General features: G+C 45.3%; 1 protein-coding gene across 4 annotated transcripts in view; it reads left to right on the top strand.

Annotated features, from left to right (window-relative positions):
- Wipf1 (WAS/WASL interacting protein family member 1) overlaps nucleotides 1–20947 on the top strand; it is a 98018-nt gene that overhangs the window by 56488 nt on the left and 20583 nt on the right. The window contains exon 1 of one of the 4 annotated variants that reach the window (XM_029473826.1): nucleotides 17833–18051. The exons of the other annotated variants lie outside the window; for them this stretch is intronic. The gene's annotated coding sequence lies outside the window, so the exon portion shown is untranslated. Of the gene's footprint in view, nucleotides 1–17832; nucleotides 18052–20947 lie in introns of those variants that run through there. 4 annotated transcript variants of the gene reach the window in all.

The raw sequence follows: 20947 nt of genomic DNA, 5'->3' as shown, positions 1-20947 counted from the left end.
AACTTTAAAATATTTGAGGCATATGTAAAACTAGAGGAAAATGCTTTCCATAGTTGTCGGTGGGTGAGTGGGTGTAATGGCTAATGCCAATAATCACAGCACTGGGGAGGTAGAAGCAGGAGTTTAAGGCCTGCCTGGGCTAGACAGCTTCGTGAGACCCTGTCTCAAAAAAAAAAAAAAAAAAAAGGTTATCAATGTTCATTGCTTCCTATCACTACTGTAAAATCTTTAAAAAATTAATTGTGTCACCGATTTCCAGAGTTGATGGATGCTATTCTCATATTTTAAGAAAGAAAAAAGGCACACACGAAATGCTTGTCAAAGGCACTATTTTGAGTGCTGTAGATGTAGAAAGATGGAGGACCTGGTGCCTGGTGTCTGGTAACACTGACTTGTAAGGGCCACAGACACCTGGCAGTGACTGTTTGGGGGCAGTGGGAATCTAGGATCGAGCACAATAGGCTAGTGAAGAAAGAGGCGTCTGTGTGCCTCACCTCAGGTGACACCTTGCCAGGACCCATAAATGCCCATGGGACCATCTTCAGCAGTGCCCTCTTTCAGGACAAATCCAGCCAGCTTTAGTAGGACACTGGGCCACCCCTTAAGCTCACACGAACCCCGCATCCCAGGAAGGAAGGCCTCCAACAGAGCCTGCACCATTTCCTAAGTCAGACTTTTTTATTGAGGGATTTCCTTGTAAGGATAGGCAATAAAGGAGGCAGGGAATCCAGGACCAGTACCAAGGGAGGTGCTTACCATGTTGAAGCATGGGCTCCTGAGACAGATCATGTAAGATCAGATTCTTGCTATGTTGTTTGCCTTGTCTGTGCTACTACTCCATCATTATTATCATCATCATCCCCCATCATCATATCACAGCACCTCCACCACCATCATCATCACCATCACCACCGGCACCATCACCACCAGCAACACTACCACAGTCATCATCATAAACACCACCAGCATGTGGTGAGATAGGAGTTGATGACACTTAAAAGCACCTAGAACACTCCTTATCACGTAGCAAGAGTTCAGTAACTGTTAGTTATCGTTCTTGGTATTCATATCATAAGGATTGTTGAAGGCTCAGATGCCTACATCCCTATAAAACAGATGCTGGCCTCTCCTCTGTCTGTGCCTGGACTCCATGCTTCCCAGTTCCTTCTTCTGAGACTAGGACGGACTGGCGGTGTCTAGGGCTTCCTTCTTCCATCCTTCCAGGCCAGAGCAGTTCACAGTGTGAGCTGCATCCTGCGTGTACATCTCCCTGGTCCAGGGGTCAGCTCTTTTCCAGTGGGCTAGGGCTGGCGTTGCTCTCACAGGGAAATGGAGACACCGCACAGAGGCACTTACGAATACAGAACTTCAATTCTGAATAGTCTTGGAGACCATGAAAAACATTTCTAAGGGACATAAAACCATGGATAAGGAACAAGATGACATTTAGCATTTTCCAATGAATACTGATTCATTTTCTAAGACTCGTTAATTATTGTTAAAGTCCAAAGAGGAAGCTATGTGACTCAGAACTGTGGAAATGAAAGAAAACCTCAAAGACGTTGGCTGAACTTGGCCTTTATAGGCCATACCCTTTCTACCTCTGAACTGTTCACCTTGCAGCCCCACCCCTCTCTTAGGCCTGTTCACAGACCAGCCAAGAAAAACATGGTGTGCACACCACACGGAGAGATGTGAGCGTTCTCATGCCCTTCTGGAACTGAGAGAGACCTGTGTGAAAGCTCTGTGGAAGGATGGTAACACTGCATGTAGAGCTCCCCACAGACCACATGTCTCTGTTTTCTGGCATTGCTAAAGAACCACGCATTTCCACTACTCTGTGCTCCGACGTGATAAGAATCTATTCTTTGGGGAGTTAGACCACACTGGTCTGCAGGCTGTGTCTGACCTAAGCTACCATGCCCCTGGTGCCACTGGCTCGGTGTCTGCATGCAGCTGAGGACAGGCAGGTGGGCACGTAGGCGGGCTGGTGCTTTCTGGCTTGGAGAGGTCTTTGTTCCTCTGGGCCATCTGTCTTTCCCAGATGCCTCTGATTCGGTGTTTCCCCTGGCCAGAGACTAGCATGGAAACACTGAACACAGGTTCGCTCTAGCCCTTAAGTGTTCTTTCCAGGGCACTCTAGAAGGTTCTGCTGGGTTTGATCGGCTGCAGAGGCTGGCCGAGTGGCGAGCCACCTAGAAAGACAAATGGCAGAAGGTGTAAGGCTTTTAACAGGCCTCCCGAGTCCACCATGAGCAGGTAGCCCAGCTTCAGTGTCATAGCCGATCCCTGAAGAGGCAAACTGCTGTTTAACTGTCCAATTGCTCTAACATATGATCTGGGCCCTGAGTGAACCTCACCAACCTGCTAGAAGTTGATGACACAAAATATTAAACTTAGTCACTCTTTCTGTTTTCCCCTCCCATCCCCAAGGGACAAAGGGAAAAGAATGCTCCTTCAGGCATGAGGTCAGTTTTCTTGTATGACCAAAAATGAGGAATTATTTGTGTACCCTTAATCCTATCTGGTTAAATACTTCAAAAAAACAGCATAAAACCGAGATTAAAAGCAAGATTTAAAAAGTGGCTGACGAGGTCCATCCCAAGTAAAAGTTTATGTGAAATAAACATCAAATGCTTTTTGAAATTTTGCTGGGTGACACCCCTCTGCTTAGAAAAAACAACTGCTCTAACAGAAAAACGCTGCTTCCCAAAACCAAGTAAAACACTAGTCTCTATTACTGTTGTTGTCATTGTTGTCAGGGTCACAGTACATAGCCCTGGCTGGCCTGGTACTGACTGTATAAAGCAGGCAGCCCCCAAACTCAAGAGCCCTGCCTGCTTTGCCCCCCAGGAATTAAAGGCAGGTACCACAAGGTCCAGCTACAGACTGTTTTTAAATGAGCAAAAATGAAAATTCAGTACTGGCAATTTTCAAAACGGCGGTTAGACCATGGCTTCTCAGGGTTCCCTCTCCTCTCTTAGTTCTGCAGGGAAAGTACCCTTGCAAGAAGTCTCCATGGGCGGGTCTCAGCAGCAGGAGACTGTTGTGGACTCAGAATGGGCTACCAGTGAGGAGCAGCCCGAGGAAAATGTGTCAAACTTGCTCTAGCTCCTGGAGAGCAAAATGGCCGGGAGCCCACCTCTCTCTTAAGATGGGAAACCCTCTCAGACTCGTGTGATTCTGTTTCTGCAGCCACACTGGGCAGATGTAGCTTTTATTGCATCCTGACCTCAGGGTGGACAGCCTTGGCTATTCATTCCTTTAGCACACAACAAAATTACTGCATAAGTGGGACCTTCAGCTTTCTACACGTATGCAGCTATGGCCAAAGTAAACTGGACTCTTGGGTTTATTTTGAACTGGAACTAACTGAGTTGTTTATTTCCATTAAGCCATCCACAGAGACTTTTGAGCTATCTTTGTATTTGAGGACTTTTCCCCCTACCATGGTATCAGTATACCACTTCCTCCCAAGTCATTGCTTGGAAAGAGTTTTGTACAGGGAGAGATTCCTGCCAGCTCGGTACAGTGGTCACCGAGGGACAGCAGAGCAGCCCTACCCTGTGTTTCATGTTTGAGGGTGAGTTCATGAAAATGATTTTTGGCAGTAATATGGCTGGGGTCTCCAGGAAATGCTTCATGTTGCTACTGAGGCGTCGGCCCTGATGATGACATGCAGAGGTTTAGATGGGGTCGTGTTCTGCTTGACATCTGCCTGATCTGAGAAATTCACACCGCGCTTTAGAATATGATGCTCCCAGATTCTCTGGTCCTGATATACTGTAGAAATTGAAAGTAGGCATGGTAACTCCTTGCATGGGGGAGGCAGAGGCAGGAGGATGACTGAGTTTGAGGACATCATGGGATCATGGGTTGCAGAGTGAGACACACACACACACACACACACACAGAGAGAGAGAGAGAGAGAGAGAGAGACAGAGAGAGAGAGAGACAAAGAGAGACAGAGAGAGACAGAAGTTTGAGTAAGGCCATCCTTAGCTTTCCTTTTATTATTCTTTAAAATATTTTTGAACAGTTAAAGACCATAATACTTTTAAATGTTAGTATGCCAACTACACATTCTTTCCCATAAGTTTGTTAACTGCTTTTGCCGTGAAGAGAGTAACGCTATAAAATATCGTATGAGTAAATTCTAAACTTCAAATGTATTTATGCTTTTTACAAAGGAAAACAGAGCTAGAAGCTTAAAATGTATCAGCCCGAACTTCTGTAGTGATGGTAATCGTATCGGATTCACGTGCTAAAATTGATTCTTTTCAAAAGCTTCTTCTATATAAGAGGCAGAGGAGGGGGCTGGCGAGATGGCTCAGCCAGTAAGAGCACCGACTGCTCTTCCAAAGGCCCTGAGTTCAAATCCCAGCAACCACACGGTGGCTCACAACCATCGGTAATGAGATCTGGCGCCCTCTTCTGGTGGGTCTGAAGACAGCAACAGTGTACTTATTTATAATAATAAATAAATCTTTAAAAAAACCAAAAGAGGCAGAGAAATTGGCCTTACTAGAAAATTGGTGCTGAGTAGGGTTTTCCATGGGCTTTTTTTTTTTAGAGTGTCCTTTGTTTACAAACACTTGGTTCCAGCAAAGTGATACCAGATATCATTTGCTTCTCAACAAATAACTGTGCGCTCTTTTTAAAAATCGTCTTGGAGCATGTTTGAATGGAGTGTTATGATGTTAACATTGTCTAAGGCTGTTTTCAGACATGGTGCAGGTAGTGGCCGGAGTAGCTCCGGGCCTGAGAGAGCCACTGGTCTCCGTTGCCTGAGTCGTTGTTCATGCTGCAGCCTTGTTTATCTCTCAGCATCTCTGAGAAATCGTCATCTACGTTTTCAAAATAGTGGGATAGAGGAAGCAGTGGGAGGGAGCTTGCCCTCAGCCTTTGTGCCCACAGTAGAGGAGGAGTTTCGGAACTGAGCCTCCACGTCTAGGACAGAGTGCTTACCTAGACCACGGAGGATGAGTTTGATACCCAGTACTGGAAAATAGAGGGCAGACTATGGAAGTCCATCATGTGATCCCAACCCCTGTGAAGCTGAGGCCAGAGGATTGCCAGGAGTACAAGGGCTGTTACTCATCTTATTAGCACGGGTCCAAAGCAAGACTTTATATCAAGGAGGGGAGGAGCGCTCTCATGGCTAATAGTAAGACCTTGTAATCAAAGGGGTGAGGAAGATCACCATGGGCTAATAGAGAGAGCCTGTGTCAAGGATGAGGAAAACAAGGGAGGCTCCTCAAGGTATGAGGCCTCAGGGAAGAGTAAGTGTGGATATGGAGGAGGTCCTGTGAACAGAGTAGGATTTCACCCTGATCTCCACACGGCTCTCCACGAGCACCCTGCCAGCGAGGGGCGTCACATTTTACCACAGCTTTATTCAGCTCCTGTCACTGGTGTCTCCCCAGTCAGGGTGCCATCACCTGGCAATGGCTGAATTTGGGCAGATTGCTAGGCTGGTGGCTTCGCTTCCCACTAGCTCAGAGAGACCAGGCCCTTGCTTAGGCCTATGTTCTGTTTGTTATTTGTTACCGCTGGAAACATCCACAATTATTGTTCCTTTGTTTACCTTTTTGCCTCTAGGCCAGTGGCTCCACCTTCCTAATGCTGCAACCCTTTAATACAGCTCCTTGTGTTATGGTGACTTCCAACCATAAAATTATTTTTGTTGCTGCATCATAACTGTAATTTTGGTAGTTATGATTCATAATGTAAACACCTGGTAAGCAGGATGGTCTTAGGTGAAGGGTTGTTCTTCCCTCAGTGTGGTCATAACCCACAGGTTGAGAACCACTGCTCTGGACTATACAGGTGGGACGAGACCACCGTGAAGAGCCATTGGTCATCTTAGCAAGTCCAAGAAAGGCCATGGCCATTGTAATGTAGGATTCTGGGACAGGTGGCCCCCTTTTTTCTCCTGGACTGTAACTTTCCTATTGGTTGGCAGCAACTCTCTTCAGGTGGCATACAAGGCGGTGAGCATGTGTCTAATTTGGCTCAACCTGTAGGAAGCGTCTGTCTAGGTTTGTTGAGCACACCTCTGTGCTAGTGGATGGGAATTTGGGCTGGCACAGATTGGATGGATGGATGGAAGATATCTGAAGTGGGGCTAAGGGGTATTTGGGAACTGGGTATGAATTGACTGAGGTGACCAGTACTTAGTGCTTTTCAAGTACCACACAAATCAAATTCTCCATTGCCTTGCATCCCTCTGATGCCCTTTTACCCTCCTCATCTCGCAGCCTCACTCTCTGCCCCCGCCTACTCAGGTTTCTTCCTCACCAAGCAGCACTACCCGGGAAGCTCAGGCCACTAACGATGTGATAACTACTGGAGCCTAATGCTGATGTGTAATGTGTGCCGTGCATGCTGCACCGGGGAATCTGCGGGTCTGATTTAGACATATCAAACATTTCAGTCCAGTAGGGTGGACTGTGAAAAGCAAAGACCACCCACCCTCATCTCAGGTTGTGACTTGGTCAGAACTAGATAAAGAGGAAGCTGTAAGAGGTCACTGTCACAGATCATTAGAGTTGCTTTGGACAACCTGTACTCAAACAGACTTTGTTTGACAGCTCTGAAGTCCTGCAAAAAAAAAAAAAAATCAAAATTGATTTTCCTTTTTCCTAAATCGTTTCATAATGGCAGACGAAGCCAGTGAAGATAAAGGAAGCTTAGACCGATTATTCCTCATTGTTTTAGGGATATAACACAAGTTTCCAGGTGTTCCTGCATTGCTGTGGGGCCATGTGCTTAGACACCTTGTGTCCTCCTTCCAGCCTGGCACAGAGACCATTCCCACAGTTGTCACAGTAAAATTTAACCACACTTGCAAAATCAAGGTGGTCTAATTTATAAGCTCCCGAGAATAGCCACTGCCCACCAGGCCCAGTGGGTAAATGTTCCATTTTGTTTTTGAAAAAAAAAAAAAATCATGAAGCTTAGTATGAGAGTGCTTGTCTGGTACACGCGAGGCCCTGGAATTGATCCCCACCACTGAGGGAAAAATATAACGCATGACGCTTTGGGTAAATAAAAGGTTGACTCTGGAATTAAAAAAAAATCAAATAACATTTAATAATAATAATTAAAAAAGATGTAATGAGAAGTGGACAAATGCCAGACATCGTCAGTCTCACTGATAATCAGAATTAAAATTAATGGTGCCCATGTGTGCAGTTTTTACCTAATAAATTGACAAAGATTAATATAAATAAGATATTGAAAACAAACGTAATGGTCACAGGGATGTCAGCTAAAAGTCTGAGGTATCAAAACCCTTAAAAGAAACACAGACTATTAGTATTTTCTATTTTAGTTCTTATACTATATAAAGGTATCCTCTGGAACTGTCCACATTCTGTCAGCAGCTGTCACTGGCAGAGCTCAACAAGTAGCCTAGGCCGACCAATAGGTGAACCCCAGCAAGCCAGCCGCAATCATCTTTCTTTAAATCCTCACATCCTTATGCTGCGGTTGCATGCGTCACCATGGTGGCCAGGGGTTTTTGTTTTTGTTTTTTTAGGTTTTTTCTTTTTTTCTTTTTTTTTAACGTGGGTCTGGAAATAGAGCACTGGTCCTCATAATTGGAAGGTAAGCTCTTAACTGACTGAGCTACTACCTCCCTAGCTGTGTGCTTCTCAGCCTTCCTGATGCTTCCACCCTCTGATACAGTTCCTCATGTTGTAGCAACCCTCAACCTTAAAGGGTTTTTTTTTTTAATTGCTCTTTCATAACTGTAATTTTGCTACTCTTGTGAATCTTGATGTAAATATCTGATTTGTGAAAGGACTGTTCAACAGCCAGGGCTTTACAGGAAAATCCTGTCTCAAAAACAAAAACAAAAAAAAAAAAAGAGAGAGAGAGAGAGAGAGTAAGAGAGATAGAAAGAAAGGAAGATCCCCTTTGCTTTTATTTCCCCTTTTAACTAAGATTACCCTGACTTTTCTTGAAAACTGGAAGTGATGTCTGAGGCCAGGCTAGTCCGTTCACTTAGGGAAATCTTCTCTGAAGATGGTGAGGGCACTTGTTGACGGTGGGCACTGGGTGAGGTGAGCAGGAGAGCCTCTGCTTCCAGTGGTGAGCAACTCTTGCTGCTACGGAAGGGAAGCAGCTGGCAACATCACTCCTCAGCACCGTCACTGTCACCGCCTAGGGGAGAGAGAGTTCACACTCTGCTCCCCTGCACAGGGTCCCTGAGTCTCTCTTCTCCTGCTTCTTAGCACATTTTGCTTTTCTCTGTGGCCTGCCAAATGAGAGTTTGTTCTACCCAGATGACCCCAGATTCCCTCCAAGAACCTCCCTTCCCCTCCGGCTGCTCTGAGTTCTCCAAATGACTGACTGGGGAAACTTGAAAAAAAAAAAAAAAACAAAAAAAAAACCCTCCCTCCCAGCTTGTCTGCAGTGGAGTCAGTATCCTGTCAGGCTACCAAAGAGACACTAGAAGATGCTTCCTGCTTCCTAATGTGTGTGCAAAGATCAGAAAAGATGCAACCAAGGTGATCAACTCTACCATTTTTGGCAGGGTCACCCACCCTGTTATTGACCAAATGACTCTTTCCTCTGCACCCCAGAAGCTGTCCAGCCCAAGTCTTGGACCATTTTCTGTGTCTCAGGTCCATTCCAACAGGGTGACCATTTGGTGGCTTGTGTACAAAGGAGCTCCATGGCTACAATTAAATATTGACAGCTTTGAGGATAACAAAATACCAAGCAGTATAAAAACCACATGGATCGTATTCCCTAGGCTACCTCCAGGAAGATATGGCAGCATGCAGAAGAGAAGGAAAAAAAAAACAATTTAAACACTCTCTTCCTGTCTTATTCCCACCACAACACAATAAAAAACCAGACAGACAGACAAACCAAAATAAAATGAAACAACTGACAGAACTCCACCTGGGCCCTACTCTTGGCTTCTGTGTGGCACTTATATCCTGACAGCGCACAGATGGTTGTCAAAGCCGGTGTGACAGACTATGCCAACATCACTTCCACCTCTGCCCACAACTTGACCCAGTCCCATGCGTCTCTTGGTCACCAAAGCTTCCCCTTCTAGATAAGCCTCTCTAAGTTTGAGGCCCTGGCTCTCCTTGTCTTTTCCTTTTGCCCTGACCCTGCTTGGACTTGGAGTCCTTCTGCTTTCTCTTCTAGCTAAACACATGATGCTCTTGGTTTGTAGGAACAGAAGTACTGAATGTCCTGTGACATGATATTGTCACTGCCCCGTGTGTGTGTGTGTGTGTGTGTGTGTGTGTGCGCGCGCGCGCACTCGCGTGTACGTCCCCCAACCCCCGCTCATGCACATGAGCACAATGTTACCAAACTCTGGTCCTCTGCAAGAGCACGTGTCCTTAACCTCGGAGCCATCTCCCAAGTCCCACTGCTTTTTATTTGTGTGTGAGGGTGTTGGCTAGATGGCTTAGCCAGTAAAGGCACTTGCCATCAAATTGATAACCTGAGTTTGATCCCTGGGACCACATGGTGGAAGCAAAGAACAATTTCTGCAAGTTGTTGTCTGACCTACACACACACACACACACACACCCCAAACAAACAAACAAACAAACAAACAAACAAACAAACAAACAAACAGATAAATTAAACAGTGCTTAAAGAGGAAGGAACATCTAAGGTATGTTTCTCAACTTGTGGGTGGCAACCCCTTTGTTCCTGGAACTCACTCTGTAGACCAGACTTGCCTTGACCTCAGAGACCTGCCCGCTGCCTCCCGAGTGCTAGGATTAAAGGCCTGCTCCACTACTACCTGGCTAACTTGAGTTTGGACGTGATCAAGTACATCATCTTGGGTGGGGGAGGAGGCACAACACACAGAGCCAGTGGTCAGGCCTCTGCATCTGTGTGTGGATTCTCTGTGGATTACAGCGACCGCTGTAATGAACTCTAGCTAGAGACTTTAGAGACTGGTCATCAGCGGCCTTGGGCACACTGTTTGCTAAAAGTGGTGACAAGCTTTTGATAAAAATCTCACCAAACTTTTTTTTTTTTAACAAGGACAGAGTCTCAGAACAATAACTGCTATTTATTTGGGAATAACAGACCACTGAAGGGGGAGGTTGTGATAGTGAACTGTGGGTGTGGTCAAAGGGTTTTGAAGGCAGAGCCTTCAAAGCCAAAAGTGAGGATCAATATCAGATATTTTGAAACAATATTCTGGCCACTGTGGTTGATAGCAAGAGTAGCTTCAGTTGAGGCTGAAAGTTACTGGGCAGATGCCCTTGGAGAAGACCTTTTTCTGCAGGGTTGCTGTGACCCCTGTGCATGCTGTGGTTCTGGTCAACCCACGTGTAATGGTTGCTGTCAGGCGACATGGTTTCGTACTATCACTTTATAACATCTCAGCTTTATTATTATTATTATTTGTTTGTTTTTTGTTTTTTTGAGACAGGATTTCTCTGTGTAGCCCTGGCTGTCCTGGAACTCACTCTGTAGACCAGGCTGGCCTCGAACTCAGAGGTCGGCCTGTCTCTGCCTCCCAAGTGCTGGGATTAAAGGTGTGTGCCACCATGCCCAGCCAGCTTTATTATTTTTAAAATTTATTTTATGAAGATTTTTTTTAAAAAAGATTTATTTATTTATTATATGGAAGTACACTTCAGACACACCAGGAGAGGGCATCAGACCCCCATTACAGATGGTTATAAGCCACCATGTGGTTGCTGGGATTTGAACTCAGGACCTTTGGAAGAGCAGTCAGTGCTCATAAGCACTAAGCCATCTCTCCAGCCCCTAAATTTATTTTATGTATATGAGTACACTGTCCCTGTCTTCAGACACATCAGAAGAGGGCATCAGATCCCATTAGAGATGGTTGTGAGCCACTATGTGGTTGCTGGGAATTGAACTTAGAACCTCTGGGAGACCAGTCAGGGCTCTTAACCTCTGAGCCATCTCTCCAGCATCCCTCCCCCACCCTTGTTGTTAGCGTTGATTCTTTTTTTTTTTATTCTGACAACTTTCTCATTTCCCTCACAACCTGAACAAAGCAACCCTTTTCACTGATGGAATATTTATATTTCTGGAAAGTCAGGCAATGAAGTGCAACCATTGTTTCCAGAATTAAGGCAGTTCAGCTTCCGGGTTTTCAACTTCTCGGCTGCAAGAGCATCATGCATTAGCATCGACCATGCTCTGACTGCCGATCTCCTGGGTACGGTGCTGGACAGGGGCAGTGAATCCGCTGATAGCCTCTGAAGGGGAGGGGAAGCAAGCGACGAGCCACCGCAGATTTAGTTTCTAAGCTGGGATGTTTAGTTGATTGCATGTAATCTACTAAATGTAAATTTACAACTCTTCTTTAAAGTATATTTTTGAACTGATACATAAAACATTCTAACAGATACATATTAATGGAACGATGTCTGGATATCTGTAATGTTTAAATCATTTAGACATGTCTCTCCTCAAACATCATTTGTTTATGATGAAAACTCCCAAATCCTTCCTATAACTTCTTGAGGTACACAATATGTGTCTGTTATTTGCAGTCACGCCATTGTTGTGTCTATCTAACTGCAACCTTGTAAGTCAAGGAACATATGTAATTACTTTATATTTACATATACACTGGAGTTAAGGTCCGGTATAAGATCTCTATATGCATTTTTCCCACCTACATAAGTATCTAGTAGAACTTGTGAAGGGGGCAGTTCTGTGCTGCATGGGATAGTCTTTCATATGATACAATGCAAACTGTCCCAGGAAAGCCACTCATCATTGGACCTGCAGATGTTCCCCCGTTTCCTGTCTTCACAGAGCAGCTGGGTCAGCCTCTCTCAGGAGACATTACCAGCCAAGCCTGGCTCACGAGCAACCAGAGAACTCCAAGGGGCATCTTGGGTCAGTGCGCTTCTCCTGCAGCGTTTAGAGACATGATGTCAGGCCCTAGGCCCTGGGATTCCAGGGAAGGCTTTCTGTGCCTTTATGGCTCTGTCCTCCAAGAGAAGGCGTGGAGTAACTCTGGGCTACAGAGAAGGCTGGCAAGAACCTAGAGGCCCATTATCCTCATCCTAGAAATAGCTATAAGGGCCTTATTCGGTCTTCAAACCATCAATAGGCAACCAAAAGGAATGTGTGTTTAGCCACATGTCAGTAGCAACTCCTGGTATATGTGCAGAGACTAGACATGGCAGGATGCGGAGGGGGACTTTCCAGTAGTTTGCTCCTTGGGCTGTAAGAAACCATTCTCTGTTTTGTATGGGTTTCCCCTGGAGACACTTGTGCTGGAAGTTGGTGATCAACTGGAAAATTTTCACAGTTTAATGACATTACTGAAAACAAGAGGGTGCTCTCAAAGGGCACAGGCATGGGCTTTCCATTTACAAAACAAAACAAAACAAAACAAACATTTTTTTTTTCCTACAAAGAAATAAGATGAGTGATGTTCTAACCTGGAGCTGGGAGGTCCCCCGGTGCTCTGTGATGTGTCAGTTACTATTCCGAACAGCTGAGAAGACAGTGATAGACAAGATAAAGTTCCTGCCCTCAGCCATAGTGGCCACTGTATCGGGGGAAGCAGACTGTGTCAATAATGCCTGCCGTGAGTGAGGTGGACAGCCAAGAAAGGAGCACTCTTAGGGGAGAACTCAGCAGGCTCAGAAGAGGGAGAACACAGAGAAGGCAGGAAGGGCAGGAGAAGCAAGTCCTGGTGACGCTGGCAGGGGAGGGTCGGCCCCCACAGCCTCGCTCAGCATGGAGGAACTTAGACTTCACTTGCTATCATTGAGAAGCCACCGAGGTTTTGAGCCCATGGATTTCTTTTGAGTGTCTAAACCGAAACTGTCTACCATAGCATCTCCCAGCTGCGGAGTCACCTCCAGGACTCCAGGTTATTAATATTATGACTCCAGGAAGGAGAAGACTTGATGTCACTGGCCACGTGCCCAAAAATGCCTAGTCAATGCCCGCATTTCAGAAATAGCTTCAAACATGATGACGTCTTCTTGGGAGTTTATAGTTCTAGCCCAGAGTTGGATCTGGGTGAGTTAAGACGGTCCCAGGAGTGACGTAGATTGAGCGTGTATGTTAAGGGTCATCCTAGCAGAGAAGTAGACAATGCAGAAGGCAGGCCCCACCCACCAGGCCTGAGCCGTCTGTGTTAGTAAGTAAGGCGTCTCATTACCTTCTCACCTGTTTCTTTTTGCTTCTTGGAGTATTTTTTGGCTCTTGTTTCTTAGCTCACTGGTTGGGAATTTATTTATTTGTCTGCCTGTTTGTTTGTTTATTTATTTATTCTATTGCCACAGTTACTAAGGTCTCTGATTTCAGTCACTAGTATCCCTTTCAGTAATTTTAATCCTTTCCTGGAAAGGATTACCTACATCCTCGACTATTACAGAAAAGACTTCAGTGTTCCATTTTATCCAAAAGCCAAGACATTATTTTGAGATGAACAAACTAACTTTTCCTAACTCCACATCCTAGCAGGTTGGTAGTGAATCAAGCAAACCCCTCCTACAGCCTCTGGTGGGTGAAGACGGCAATGAGCCATAGGCCTTGTTGCTTCTCGCTTGCTTGTTTTTCTTGGAAAAGCAAGTGTGGTGGGGTACAACCCTAACATACGGTCCTGGCTCACCTTTAAACCCAGCCTCGGAACCGCCTGGTCTCTCCTGCCCCTGACCCACCTGCCTTCATTCTCTATTACTTTAACCCTAATCCAGACAAACCATTTCATTCACAAATATTGTAGTACAAATCTCTAAAACCTCAGGATTCTTTGTAAAATATAACAGTTACAATAACATCGAATCTAAAATCAGGGCTATCTTCATGTCATTAAATAGACAATCAGCATTTAAATTCTAGCCGCTTTGTGGTTTTGTTTAGTTTTTTTTCTTGCTGTTGGTTTGGTTTGGTTTGGTTTTTGTTTTTTGAATTGGGAGCCTACACATTGCATGTGATTCCTGTGTCCTCTAAGTCTCAGGCTTCCTTCTAGCTCTTTCTGAATTAGCTTCCTTCTCAGTCACCCCTTCCCCGTGTTCCTAATGTACTGCAATACAGCCAGCACTGGCCCCATGTCTCTCATTGACTCTCCTTGATTCGGAAGAAGTCACATGTTCATCTCCGAACCTGTCACTGCAGCCAGGGAACCCGGAAGCACTCCTGAAGCCTGCTGGTTACTTGCTGTTCCTGGAGTCAGAGTAGAGTTAGCCCAGTTGCTACAATAGCAACAATCTCTTCACAGTTCTGAGCTCCTTACTCTAGGGATGGGAGGGAGGACACTGAACAACTCCAGACTAACAAGTAGACTGTTTACCCCAGACACAGTTTCAAAAAGGACCCCCAACTCTCGGAAAAGGCATCTAATCTGCCAAATCCAGACTGCTCCCAGGATAACCTGCTTCTCGCTGGTAAGGTGCAGCCCAACAGGTGGAAGCAGCCATCCCCTTTTTTTCAGACAAGTAACAGAACGGCTGTGCAGACACAGCAACGAATCAACTTCCAGTGTCTTCCAGACTTGGTTCCTGGTATAGTTTTGCCTTCTGTCCCTGCTTTGTCGGGAGTGAACCTAGCAGGAAGCACCAAACAGAATAGCCCAACATCCGAAGTATTTTCTGTCAGTCGTGAGCCACCAACAGGCTCCTTGTCTCGGTCACAGATTAATAAGTCCCATCATAACTAGCATACATTGTAAGGATACCAACTTCTAGCCTTGAAGAACCCATACTAGCCTCTCCCCAACATTAATCCAGCCAATTGCAGATATAAGGGTCACTTTCAAAACTCGCCTCCAGCTCCAGTACCAGTTACTATGTTACTTGGTCACATTCAAGTACCAGTAACAGTTACTATGTCACTTGCAATGTCTGTACTAGCCAAAATGCAAACACATCTGTGATTAAGGTTGCGTGCAGGCAAAGCTCAGCCCTCAGCTCAGGGCTTGGGTGCTTGCTTTGTCTTCACCCCAATTCCTGCTTATGTTTAGTTTCATACCCAGGATGGCCAAAGGATGAGTGTGGCAGGTCCAACCCCTGTATCCTCACAGGTCACATCCAGTCTCTTCCCAGGCCTTGGTTCTTGGTTCTGATTACATAGTGGGCCATCAGCAAAAAGAGGACTGGAGATCTAAGTGCACACAAGAGTATGGGCAGCTGTGAACCGCTGTACTGCTGATGCTGTGGCTGTGGATATAGTGCACTGAGAACATCTCTGGGTCTGAGCGGGAGGGAGGAAGAAGAAGCACAAGGATTCAGGTGGACCTGCAATGCCCAGACTGCTAAGGCCCAGCATGAAAATCGCTGCTATTTCGGGGCTAGACTAGTTTATGTGAGGGTTCCAGGCTAGCTCACTTAGCAGTTATGAAATACTGCTGACCATCCCATAACAGACATGGCCACGGGCCATTCTCATCAGGGTAATTCTTCAGCTGAGCTCCTCTCTTCCCAGCCTCTTAGTGTCTGTCAAATTGACAATGGACGCTCACTATGGGAAGCTTGGGAAGGAATGTTGTGTTCCAAGAAATTCAAAGCCACTATGCTGACCACCTACCAGGCATAGGAGTTAGATGCTGAGGAGACAACAGAGAACACGACAAACAGGGTCTCAGCTCTTATGGAGCTGCAATCGTGGTGAGGAGTGCACACAGACAGGTCCACTATCAAGTGAGGGCACACATTCTGCAAAGAGAAAGCAGAGGTGGACCTGGAGGGCATTTTTACCAACAGCTGAACAAAGAGAGGACGCAGGACAGGAGGGCCCAGGTGAGAGGATGTATAACTACAAAGCCCCAAGATGCAAATGAACTCGGTACAGTTAAGGAACGGAAAGGGCTGCGGGTAATCAGCATCAGTTTGAGCCAAGCTGTAGTGTTGCACAGCTGAAATCCAGCCCTGTGTGGGCCGAGTGCAGAGGCAGGATTACAGCAAATTCAACGCCAGCCAGGATGACAGAGGGCTAGGAAAAGAGATCTTATGGAACTCTGTGGTGTAGGCAAGGTGTTGGAGTTTATAAGTGAACTAGAAGCTATTGGAGGGGGTTAAAAAAGAGGATCATTATTGGGTTCGCATTCTATCTTACATAGTACACTCCTCAAGTATAGCCTGTGTAGACGGCGTCTGCAAATCTCATTAAAGATGAAATGACCCAGATCCTGTATGCCTACTCTCTGGAGTTCTTGAGAGCTTCTGCCTGCTAAGTGACTTTCTGCCTTCTTACCGAGCTTCACTAATAGACGGAATAGCCTTGGAAAAACGTGCACACAGAATGGTCTCTTTGTCTCTCTCTCTGTGCCTGTGTCTCTGTCTCATGCTCTCTCTCCTCCCTCTCTTCCTCTCTCTGTATGTGTGAATCTGGGGTGCCTAACAGAGTGAACTTCAAAATAACTCTGTAAGTACGTAGACAATTCACCCCCATTGCCCCATGTTCTCGTTTTAGAGCCAGCTATAGTTAGACTTCCTCAAAGATTCACCCAAGCATTTAAGTTAGAGTTGATAATCTTTTCTGTGGCCCCAAGGGTTTTCAGAAGGCGTGGATACTGGCTGCTAGCCTCTGCCTCTGCCTGGCCTCTTGCCTAGTAAGTCCTGTTTGAACAGCACCCGCGCTAGGCCCTGCTTTAGGCACGAGGTCCTGAGTTCCTTCAGGCAGCTCCAAGAAAAGTAAAAGCACCTCGGTCATTTGACCCTTGGATATCCACTTCTAGGAACTGGGCCCATGGCCTAACATGGCGGCGACGCAGTTCATTCGCGTCAACTCAGATCTCAGGGGATTTGGGGTTACTACGTTTTGAACTCAAAACCCACCTGTCCAGCACTCCTCAATACTATTTCTGGTATTGGGGTGGAGCTATCATAAGCACCAGAGGAAATGTAATACTTCTGGTCCCACTGCACCCTGCAAACATCTCCTCCAATGACTGTCCACTGGCCCCGCCCCGCCCCGCCCCACCGGCTCACGTAAGTCACGAAGTGTAGGGTAACTGGGCCTTGTACGCCAGAGTCAGGATCTCACATGCACGGTTCATAATGAAGTGTTCTGAAATATATCTCGGTTTTCATTCTTTCACCTGAAGCCATTTGCCAAGTTACATGGTATGTGTTGCAAAAATGAATGTGAATTTCTGAGACGCATCAAGAGAAATGTATGGCTATTTTATGCTACTCTATGCCAGACCCAAGGCTGTGAAATCCTATATTCCCTCCCTTGCCATCTACCTCAGAAATAAGAACTTGCCTCCCTCTTCTGCCTTCAGTCTCTGTCTGCCTTTGTCAAATATCTTCTAGCAGAGTTGATTGTCACCCTGTAAGTATGGAGAGAGGGAACAAAACATTCAGGTCTAGAAAGCTGCGGGTCTGCAGCTTGTCTGTGCACCCTTTATCTTGGTTTAAGCCCTGCTGGCATTCTCAAGCTCGCTTGCTGTGATGCACTCAACTGCACACCTCACCTGCATCCTGACTCTCTCCCCACACACTTGAACTTTCTGCAAATGAGAAAGGCTCACTTAGGTTAATTCTCATCGTACTTAAGGGCTTCTTTTATTTCTTCAGTGACTCTTCTCAATATTGCTAAATGAAATAGTCAGAATTGAGGGTTGTGCTCTCTAATTGAATTCTTTTGAAAAAAATCTCAAGTTCCAGGAGTAATTATTTTTGTAGAGGTGTTGGGGGGTGGGAACTGTTAACAGGAGAGAGGCACAGAGATCCACTCACCTCTGCATCAAGTGTATATTCTATCCTGAAGGAAGGAGAAACTTTTTAACTTGGGTGGTTTTTTTTTTTTTCTCATTGCTTCTTAAGTAAAACCAATCTAGTTTCTTTTTCTATAGCAAAGGAGGAAGGAACAAACGAGAAATTAATCAGGCAGGAAGTGAATACCACAGAAGGATGCTTGCCTCTGACTTGGTGTGTCACACTGAACAAGAGGCCAGAGCTTGTCCAACATGGCTGCCCAGAAACAACCCCTCGCCTGTGTTAAGAAGATAATGCCTTTCTGAGAGACAGTTCTCTCTTCTGGCGCTTGTCTTGTCTGGTCTCTCTCTCTCTCTGCCTCAGTCTCTGATCATGCCTTCCTTTTTTAACGGTAAGAAAAACTGTATTCAAACTAAATTTATTCCCTTTATCAGCAAAAGGGAAGAACTAAATGATGTTTAATGGGCCATAGTGTGTCGAGATAAAGATGTTTAATTGTTCTGTAGAACGGCGTGTGATTTATTCCTGCTGCCTGCTATGATGATTGTGAGTGCTTCAGAACTTGCTCTGAGCCAATATGTAACTGAGCTTTTTCTGTAGCATTTTTCCTGACCGTTGGACAGATTTGGATCCATATTAATTTCTTTCCCATTTTTCCATAAGATGGATGGAGCCTTGTGTCAGTTAACATGCCTCTGCTCTGTAAAGTCAACTCAGATCCATAGAGCTGCCTCTGAGTCTTCAGCCTGATCTGCCAAAGGATTTTTAAAGTCTAAGTAGTCACTGTCAGTTTCAAAGCCAGCACCACCGGACCCCTTGCTTGCCCGAGGCTGCAGCTGTCCAGCCACACACACACACACACACACACACACACACACACACACACACACACGTGGTGTGGTCCTGGCTCAGGCAGTCTATTGGGAAGATGTTACTTTGTATTTTAGAGTAATTCTATCCACATCAGAACAGTGCCTAGGAAACTACTGATGTTAATCAGATTCAGTGCCATTTGTCATAATGAACTCTAATATGATTAATATTAAATGACATCAACTATAAAATAAAATGTAACTTTAAAGCTGTGCACACAGAGACCAGGGGTAAGGAAATGTTTTATGTAAAAACAAGCAAACAAACAAACAAAATTCTCTAGGCTGTGTTTGAAAAAGCATTTCATGTTCCTCTTTCCCCTTGCAGAAATACAGAGGGGCACTTTTCTCACCCAGGAGGGCGTGTACAGCTTTAGTCAACAGGCACAAGCAGTCGTCACTAACTTGATGGTGCAGCTCTTATGTAGAGTAGAAACACCAGTGTAAAGGAAGGCTACAGAGAGTTCAGATAGTAGAGGGTTACTCGTAGACTTGACTAGACTAAGAGGAGAGAGAGGAAGGGGAGGAGCGAGGGAAGGCTCTGGCTGTGGATTCACCTAGATGGTGCGCCTTAAGACCGTTTCCCTCCTCAGGGTTTTGTGTTAGCCTCCCAGCACTTTGTAGATTCTGATCTACTCAAAACTCTTTTTTATCGGTCTAAAGAGACTAAGTGATTTGCCTAAAACCACATTCGGCTTCTCTGATGCTCATTGCAAAGTGTATCAGTGGGTGCTTATGCACAGCTCGTCAATACCTCCATTTAAACTGTGGAGGGGACTCAGCCTGGAAGGACTGTGCTGGAGAGAATTCCCTGGTGCCAGCAGCAGAGTCCCTATGTTGAGGACGCAGATTCTAGCTCTGCCCTGTAACCGTGTTAGAGGAGGTGAGCTACTGAGTCCCAGACCCTAGAGATCTTGTGACATTTTAATGAAGATGTTATTTGTGTTGCCAGCTTCTTTAAACTTCTGTTTAGAAGTGTGAAGCTTTTCTTTAAATTCTGATACATTTGTGCCTTAAGGTTTGGCCTTTTTTTTGTTTGTTTGTTTCCTTATCAATTTGTCATGTGTGCCATGTATTGGGAAAAAACCCATTTACTTTGGACTACCATGAATATACTTCTGTATATTGTGACCTTTAAGTTCTAAAAAGTAAAACAAACAAAAAACAAGAGTAAGAAATGCCTTAAACTAGGATACTTTTCTGGGAACTGTAAGACGTGCTTTATTTTTGTTTGTTTGTTTGTTTGTTTGGTTGGTTGGTTTGTGTGTGTGTGTGTGTGTGTGTGTGTGTGTGTGGCTGCCTTTGTGAGTTTATGTATATCATGTGCACATAATCTTGCCTGCTGAGACAAGAGTGTAGAGAATCCTCTGGAATTAGAGTTACCAGCAGCTGTGATATGGGTGCTGGGAACTGAACTTAGGTCCTCTGGAAGAGCAGTAAGAGATCTTAACCACTGCTGCATCTCAGACTGGCTTTAAGCACACTCCCTTACTCCTTTGTGATTCTGTGCAGCTTGTGTGTGTACACTGGGGCTAAGGTTTCCCTTTCTTGTGGTTAGAACCTGGGAAAGATGGCGGCACTTGTCACTTGACATCCTTTCCATGTGCTTGTTGGTGTTTTTTTTTTTTTTTTTAAACTTTTAACAAATGGCTAATTCTTAATAAGCCCTGCTTCGTTGAACTCTTGGGTAGCCCTACTGAGTAGATAGCCTTATATCCATCCACAGTGGAAACGGGGCTTAGGCAGGCTAAGTCATTTGCCCAAGGCTACCTAACTATTGCGTGTAGAGGAAATATTCTGGATTCCAAGAACTTTTCCCACCTGCATAGCTGGGGACCACATGATAGGTTGTACAGTTGGTTTCCAGGTCCTTTTCTAGACCTGAGAATCAGGGATTACAGAGTGTTTTGTTTTAATGATCACAGCAGCATTTAATATATGCTTAAAAGGATTATTCACAGGTTAAATATTTTCCTTTCTAAGTGTTTTGACCTTTTTAGAAATAAATCTGGTGACATTTCAGCACATATCACAAGGCTATACTTGAGATGATAAAATAAACATATTCAGTATGTTGATTTGAGTGCTGTGTGTGTGTGCGTGTGTGTGTGCGTGTGTGTGTGTGTGTGTGTGTGTGTGTGTGTGTATCCTGCAGATTGGAGGCAGAGATTAATCCTCTTGGGAATACTAAATGTGGTGCTGAGGATTTAGGGAAACTTCAGCTTTGAGGTTTGAGCCCCTTAAAGAAGGTACTTGGAAAGGAGGGAAGATGGGGGAAGAAAATCGGTTTCACTTACATGGATAAAGTATAGGATTCCTGGGCTGGTGAGATGGCTCAGTGGGTAAGAGCACCCGACTGCTCTTCCGAAGGTCCAGAGTTCAAATCCCAGCAACCACATGGTGGCTCACAACCAT

Source organism: Mus caroli, chromosome 2 (genome assembly GCF_900094665.2).
Source record: "Mus caroli chromosome 2, CAROLI_EIJ_v1.1, whole genome shotgun sequence".
Taxonomy (NCBI): domain Eukaryota; kingdom Metazoa; phylum Chordata; class Mammalia; order Rodentia; family Muridae; genus Mus; species Mus caroli.
The sequence above is the reverse complement of the archived record's forward strand: the minus strand, read 5'-3'. Positions and strand labels throughout refer to the sequence as shown.